Raw genomic sequence first — 7,224 nt, 5'->3', positions numbered from 1 at the left:
ACTTACTCTCACTGAGCACTTAATTAGGAACACAGTGGTCCTAATAAAGTGCCCAATGTGGTCTTCAACTGTTGTAGCCCATCCGCCTCAAGGTTCGACGTGTTGTGCATTCTGAGATGCTATTCTGCTCACTACAATTGTACAGAGTGGTTATCTGAGTTACTGTAGCCTTTCTGTCAGCTCAAACCAGTCTGGCCATTCTCTGTTGACCTCTCTCATCAACATGGCATTTCCGTCCGCAGAACTGATGCTCACTGGGTAAATTCTAGGGACTGTTGTGCATGAAAACCCCAGGAGATCAGAAGTTACAGAAATACTCAAACCAGCCCTTCTGACACCAACAATCATGCCACGGTTAAAATCACTGAGATCACATTTTTTCCCATTCTAATGGTTGATGTGAACATTAACTGAAGCTCCTGACCTGTATCTGCATGATTTTATGCACTGCACTGCTGCCACACAATTGGCTGATTAGATAATCACATGAATAAGTAGGTGTTCCTATTAAAGTGCTAGGTGAGTGCATGTCATTTTGCTTGGCAATTAAATGTATCTTTTTTTTTAAAACATGTTTAGAAATTCTAGAAAAAAAGAAAATTCTGTTAAAATTTCAAACCTGTTTCAAACCCATATGACTTTCTTTCTCATGTGGAACACAAAAGGAGATGTTCTAGGCCACGTCCACACTAATCCGTTTAAGTTTGAAACCTTTGTTTTCAGTTTCCTAACGTCATCTTTTTCCAAAATATACTGTAATGGACAATGTTTTCGAAAATGTCCTTCTAGTGTTGATGAGAGATGTAAGTGCATGTTCAAGAACTTGCACAAGAACTTTGCGCAAAAGTTGTTGTTGTTGTAAAAACAAAAAACGTCATGTTTTTAATTTAGGTTCGTTCTGAGCAGAAACAGTATTTTTTCATTCCAGTTAAAAGTAACCTTTTAAATAGTAATCTTTTTAATAGTAATCAGTATCCAACATGGAGAGGGTCCCCTCATGGGGGCGGCCATGTTAGGATCACATGACCAGCCAAATACTAGTCGCTTAATCTTAGTAAACACCCTGTTATTTGACACTTTCAGTCATGGATTAAATTAATCATGTCTGACTGTGAATAGTGAATTTCTACAGTGACATTTGAAACAGAAAACTATTGTGTTTGAATGATGCTGCATCTATGCCCTTAGGTGTCAGTGTAAGTCCAAGACAAAATATTACTGAGTGCACCTTTAAATACAGTATAATATATATATATATATATATATATTTCAAATATTTCAAATATTCATCTGGTAACCTTAAATCAATTAATAGCCTAAATCTCTCTCCCGCATGCGCGCACACACTGCGGGTGGCGCGTTTGGACTAAACATCACATTAAGCGGACAAAATTGTTAACAGCTTTTAGACTAGTGTTTTTTTTTTTTTTTTCAGAATCAAACCACATGCTTATGTTCTACAAAAAAAAAACATTTTTTTTTCAGGCAACAGTAATTCTGAAAATTTACTGTGATAAACCCTTTGGTCTTTGGTTTCATGAAAAAATTATCTGAACAAAATTAACCGGTTACTAGCATTCAAAAATAATATGTTCACTCCGGAAAAATCAAAAGGGATTTTGTTCCCGTTTTCGGTTACACTCTACATAATATTTCGTTCGTTTTCGGTTTTGTTCCTTAAACCGTTTTTAGCGCTAAATAATACAAGTTCATGCATGAACATGCGAGTCACTGTAAACAATCTTCTCTCAATAGCACTCATGAAAGCACATCGGACGTCAAGAATGCACATTGCCCCTGGCAAGATGCTGCCCCGGGCAGCTGCCCATGTCACCCATGCCTAAATCTGCCCCTGCTGGAATGACATGAGGGTCAGTAAATTATGACATCATTTTCATTTTTGGGTTGAATTATCCCTTTAAATGGAATCTCTCTCTTCCACTTTTCATTTAAATATTTGTTTTTTGAAGCTTTAAAAACAAAGTTGTTATTCCTTTATATATATATATATATATATATATATATATATATATATATATATATATATATATATATATATATATATATATATAAAGGAACTAACAACTAGTTTTGCTATCATCATACAGTCTGCTTTGAATTTTGATAATGGTTTACTCATGATCTCTTACTCAGTTCTATTTCTGTCTTTTCTTACAGTATAACTTTGAGGTATCAGAAATAACCATTCATGTTAAATTGATGGCCTTACTGTATAACATGAAAATAAAAAAAATTGCTATTTGATCGTCACAGGTTCAGACAGTAAAATTCTGCAGAACAGTGGAAATGATGCTGAACAAAGTGGTTTTGATGGTAAGTGATAGAAAGAGATAGAGCAAAGGAGGTTAGAGAAGATGGTTTATTTTATTTATATTATTCCTTTTTCCACAGTCTTTCTGCTAAATGTAATTTTTAATGGTTCTGCCTTTGAAACATTACCTGCCTAACTCATATTATCATGTTTCAGATTGTGTTCTTCGTGCTCACAGCGTATCTTCTCCTGGCTGTGGGTGCTGGGCTGTTTGAGTACAAGTTTTCCCCTCAATTCGATATTCTCTCTGCCTTGCAGTGTGGCTGCTCTGCTGCCTACCTGGGCTTCCTCGCCTTCTGGGGCTACGTCATTTTGTTTAGCCCCACTATGCCCCGGTCCCTCTACATAACATAATATTAACTTTCTGAAAATCGTTCTCATAATTTTGCATGTTTAACGGCCTTTTGAACATTTCAAGCATTGTTGAGCACATGATTCGTTGTTCCACTCTAGACTGAAGTTGATTCGCATGGTGCACTGTTTCCTGATTAGCTGGGATGTACAGATGTACTGGAAGGACAATGACCATCCTGCCCAAGCTCGTATATCCAATCTTAATGAGGAACTGGGTCAGGTGGGTCACCTGCTCAGTGACAAAACCAGCACTCTTACGCAAAACTGCCTGCTCTTTCGTCAGTGCTAAATTGCCGGACAAATTTACAGTCTGTCAGCATCCCTCATATTCTATGTATTGTTTTTCAGTCTTACAGTATTTTGCAGAATAAGGGTGTGGGGCTATTGTATAGCCCACTTATTGAGCTCAGGAATAGGAGTCCCATCCATAACCTCCTGAGACGAGAGCATGACTGCTTTGTGCATTTTCCATTCCTCTTTTGATTTGTAACTAGCAGCTCCTAAGAAATAATACCAAGCTATAGGAAGTCAGATTTTTACAAATAAAATTATTTCATATGTATCAAGGAATATTGGTTATTCATGTTTTTGAGATGTATAGACATTACATCAGAAATTAGCATAAATAAAACTCTGTATCTATGTACTGATTATCATTGTCCCATGTCTGCCAAATATGTTAAGTGGTCCAAACATCACCTGCAGCCTGAAACTGAACTTCTGACTGGATGTTAGGAGTGAATGCACTTGGCTGCATAGGAAAGTTATAGGATGCTCTCTTGTTCCCTAATTAGTGAATGACTTAACCTCCAGTGTGCTGTCTCTCTGCACTTATTTTCATCCAAACTCCATATACAGCCTCTGAAAGCAACTTTTTCCAGCTTTTGGATGCATCCAAATATAGGATACTTTAAGGAAAATGAGCCTCTAGTCCACGTCCGTGGTCATTGTGTTTACCAACGTACCGTTTTGCGATAAAACAATGACATGGCATATCGGATGAAGCTAGAGACTCTACTCTTTTGACTAAAACAGGTTTTAATGTTAAAATGAAATGAGGTTTCTTACCGAGTTTTGTTGCCTTTTCTCCCAAAGACATACTCAGCTGAGACTGGCGTCATGTTTTTTTGTCACATGACTTGGTGCATCGAAAGTTTAACCCTTTACTGACAGCACAGAGTCTCCTGAACTGAGATCAGTCAGTTTAAATTAAATTAGATTATGCATTGCGTATAGCAAAGCCAAAACGAAATGTCCATATATTTTGAAGTGGGGTCTCAGGAGAAAAAAATGATGGGCCACATGAATTTCAGTGACAACCCTGTGCTAAATATATGATTTTTTTTATAGTTAAATTCTTATTTGTCACTAACAATAGGGTTTTTTGTTGTTGTTCAGGTGATATGTCAGTGGAAGTCAAGGTGAGATTGAAAATGTTGTTACAAATGTTATTCCACAGATTTAAATAAATTATTCATTTCATTCACGCTTGAATAGGAAATTTCCTGACCCACTCAAAATGAACACTTTTACTTTTTTCTTTTCTGCAAGCCACTAGACTTGAGTTGGAACCCGTTTTCCTGTGGTGGATTGAAGTTTTCTAACCAGCGGTTGGAGGAGAAACTTCATGGACGGAGTAACCCTGAGTGCCAAGAGTTCTTCACCGCCCTGGCCCTGTGCCACACTGTTATAAGCGAGTGGAAGGATGGTTAGTAGAGATGCAATATATTTATCCGTCATCTAAAGATTAATTTAGTAATAATCTAAAGAATTTAGTGTATAGAATATTATTAAGTACATTCTATTATATAAATACAGGTTAGCCTCAGTATCAGGCTGCCTCTCCAGATGAGGAAGCTCTGGTGTGTGCAGCGCGGGAGCTGGCTTGAGTATTCCTCTCCCGCACACGAGACACACTCACCATCAGTGAGTTGGGCATCACATGCAACTATCAGCTCCTCGCTCTCCTGGACTTCTCCAGCAAGAGGAGACGCATGTCAGTGTTGGATGAGTCCCATCAAAGTCAACACAAAAGGTGTTTGCAACCCATTTTACTTCTGTAATGTGGCAAATATTTGAGTTTAAGTAGAATATTAAATGGGGAAAATGTGGGACAGTACTTCATTTTATGCATTGAGAAATGATTGTATCATGAAAAGTCATCTATATTAGAGGGTTGCAAGGCAGGGTTTGAAAAATAAGAGGGCATAGTGGCATCAGACAAAAATGGAAAATAATTTCACGGGCAGGGAAATGCATTACATGTAGATAAAAGATAGGAATAATTTTTTTCCTTTGGAATAACATGCACAGATGAATCCCTCACGATAAAACTAGGAACATGCATTAAGAAAGTACTGTAAATAGGGACAAATTTTAAAAATGCACAGTAAAGATAAAAGTATAAAGAAACCTGTGATTTAAAAACCATAAAATGCTTCTGGATGTAAGAAAAAAATGCCAGTGTCATGTTTATGTGGGTAAGTGTTTCACCATACATGTGAGCCAAATTTAATTTAGTATAAATTAATAAATAATGATAATAGATCAAAAATAAATAAATAATAGTAATTAAATTAATTCATTGTAATAATTTTTATATAAATAATAATGATTCATAATTAGTTAATTATTAATAGTTATTATTTCTATTTTTAGCAATTGTAATAAAATAATTAATTTAAAATTTGTATTTATTAAAATAAATTATGAATATTTTATTATTAAAAACTAAAATTTATTGTTAACACTTTAAAATAAGGTGACATTAGTTAACATGAACTAACAATGAACAATACCTTTACAGCTTTTATGAATCTTGGTTAATGTTAATTTCAACATATAATAATAAAACAAATTAAATCAAAAGTTAGATATGTTAACATTAGTTAATACACTATTAACTAACAATTAAAATGTTATTTTTATTAACTAACAACCTCGTGCGACCCCACGTACACATGCATGGACGTTGTAATTTGGATTCGCTATACGCTGCGCATAATTTAAATTAATTTAAATTGACTGATCTCAGTTCAGGAGACTCAGGGCTGTCAGTAAAGGGTTAAACTTTCGACACACGGAGTCATGTGACCAAACATCATGGCGCTGACCACAGCGGAGTTTGTCTTTGGAAGAAACGGCAACAAAACTAATTTTATTTTAACATGGTTGGTATTGATTGGATGATGCTGTCCTTTACTTTGAATCAGAATTAGTTATGTTAATTTCTGATGTAATGTCTGTAATGTCTCAAAAATATGAATAACCAACACTCCTAAAAGCATAATAAACAATTTGAAAATAAATAAATCTATAGATTTTCTATAGCTTGGTATTAGTCCCGCTGTCCACTGTCAGTTTTTAGGAAAACTATTTGCTCTAGAAATTATTATTATTATTATTTTGCATGTTATTAGGTGCTACTAGTTACAAATCAAAAAGGGAAATGGAAAATGCACACAGCAATCATGCTCAGATCTCAGCAGGTTTACAGACATGAATAAATACTGTAAAAATATATTGTTCATTGTTAGTTAGGATACCCAGTGCATTTACTAATGTTAACAAATGTAAAAGTTGTTATTAATAATTTGTTATTGTATAATTTGTTATAAATTATATTATAATTATAAAGTGGTACCAATGTATTATTAAAAATGACAACAAATTTAAACAATTAATATTATTTATGAGGTCAAAGGAAAGTTTTTACATCTTGTTTGTGTATCTGTATTTACTGTAGTGCAGAAGCCTGATGGTGAGTTAAATCTGTACTGTAAAGGTGTAGAAATTGTCATTCTGGAGAGGCTGCAGAAGAACTGTCCACTTCAAGACAGCACAGAGAGCGCTGTAGAGGTGCGGTGACTTAAAGAGGACAACACAACTGTACAATTAGTGCTTATTTACAACTTTTGTATTTCATGTCTTTGTTTGTGTGTGTGTTTCTATTTGACAGGTCTTCACTCAGATCTGTCTGAGGACTCTGCGTGAGGCGGTGCGCTCGGTTCCTGAAGCCCTGTGGACAGAATGGAGCCACGCCCTTAATTAGGCAAGCACTGTGACAGGTAACCAAGAGACTGTGCTGGAAGAGATATATGATAAAATGGAAACAGACATAACGGTACTTATAAATGACTACAATCGATTCAAATGTTTTTAGACAAATGATTAGTGCATCTGGTGTCAGTCACTTGTATAACATGTTTGTGTAGCTGCTGGGTGTAACCGCCATTGAGGACTGTCTCCAGGAAGGGGTACCTGAGACCATTGCCACTCTGAGTGAAGGTGTGGGTACTGACAGGAGACAAGACGAGTTTCAGCAGAAAACCTACAGTAGTCACCAAGATGAGACTCAATAAGTTTTAATGTATTCTTTTTTCCTGTGTCTTCAGAAACGGCTGTTAATGTGGGTTCCCCTTCTGTCACTCACTCGACGTTGTGTCGATGTAGTGACACTAGGGGTCGCTCTTGAGAGCCCCGAACACCTCAGATCTTTGAGAAAAGGCCAATGAGAATTGGCGAGTGGAATTTGCATG

This window comes from Myxocyprinus asiaticus, chromosome 49 (genome assembly GCF_019703515.2).
Source record: "Myxocyprinus asiaticus isolate MX2 ecotype Aquarium Trade chromosome 49, UBuf_Myxa_2, whole genome shotgun sequence".
In the NCBI taxonomy this organism is placed as follows: Eukaryota; Metazoa; Chordata; class Actinopteri; order Cypriniformes; family Catostomidae; genus Myxocyprinus; species Myxocyprinus asiaticus.
The sequence above is the reverse complement of the archived record's forward strand: the minus strand, read 5'-3'. Positions refer to the sequence as shown.